Below are 1,380 nucleotides of genomic sequence, written 5' to 3'. Positions count from 1 at the left end.
CCATCCCTCTAAGGGGGGAGGCAAGAACTTCCGGATAAATGCTTAATAAGACAATAAGAAAGGAAGAAGTAGAATCTTATTAACGATGAAAGGTGTGAACTTCAGAGATGGGGCCATTCAGGAATGCAGGAGCTTCAACACGCTTCCGCCTCTTCGTGGGTAGTGGTTGCCGAAGATATTCAATCCGGTAACGGTGGTTCGCAAACAAGAATCTTGGACGTCCATCTTCAGTAGAGAAGATGGGCAGGGGGAGGTTGGTTAACGACAGAAAGAATCAATAGGTGCTTCCAAAATGGATTTTAATAATGTTCTTTCTTTTATCCTTATTCGGCGCTTGTTTATGAGTTGGTGTAAAAGAGGGATAAGCCTAAGAATTCCAAGAGTTCGCTTTTTCGTTTTAGCTTGGATACTTCAAGCCAAGATCAGCGGCGTGCTGTGTATGCTTTAGTCACAACGGTTCTCATGGCTCTAGTATTCACCGGCTTTCAAGTAATGGAGTATTACCAAGCACCCTTTACGATCTCGGACAGTGTATATGGTTCTACCTTCTTCTTAGCAACTGGCTTCTATGGCTTTCATGTGATTATAGGGAATCTCTTCTCGATCGTCTGTGGTTTCCGCCAATATCTTGGTCATCTAACCAAGGAGCATCATGTTGGCTTTGAAGCAGCTACATGGTACTGGCATTGTGTAGACGTGGTTTGGTTATTCCCATTTGTCTCTATCTATTGGTGGGGAGGAATCTGAGTCTGAGTCATTGAGGGGCCAAGATGAGAACGTAAGGATGAGTTAAGGTGCCATTGCTGGAGTGATCTGGCTCATAATGCTCATGTGACCGTACCCCAAACCGACACAGGTGAACAAGTAGAGTATACTAGGGCGTTTGAGAGAACCATGTCGAAGGAACTCGGCAAAATGGCCCCGTAACTTCGGGAGAAGGGGTGCTCTCCTATGAATTAGGAAGGCTGTCACTAGAACGGACCACACAAAGAGGGGTAATCTATGCATAGTCATTCCAGGTGCACGCATGTTGAAGATAGTTAATTGCATTGATAGTTATCTTCGTTCTGAAATCAGTATTGATAATTACATTTCAGGCGATAGTTACAATTACAGCGACAGTTACATGTATAGTTACATTTGTAATGAAAGTGTAAATAGTAGTGACAACGAGAGTTCCAGTATACGAATTAGCACAAATAGAAGTGATTTCAATATGAGAAGAAGATATAATGATCTCGATATAAATAAAAAATACAGACATTTGTGGGTTCAATGCGAGAGTTGTTATGGGTTAAATTATAAGAAATTTTTTAAGTCAAAACTCAATGTTTGTGAAAAATGCGGATATCATTTGAAAATGAGCAGTTCAGATAGAAT

This window comes from Papaver somniferum, unplaced genomic scaffold (assembly GCF_003573695.1).
Source record: "Papaver somniferum cultivar HN1 unplaced genomic scaffold, ASM357369v1 unplaced-scaffold_124, whole genome shotgun sequence".
Taxonomy (NCBI): Eukaryota; Viridiplantae; Streptophyta; class Magnoliopsida; order Ranunculales; family Papaveraceae; genus Papaver; species Papaver somniferum.
Note: the sequence above shows the minus strand (reverse complement) of the source record.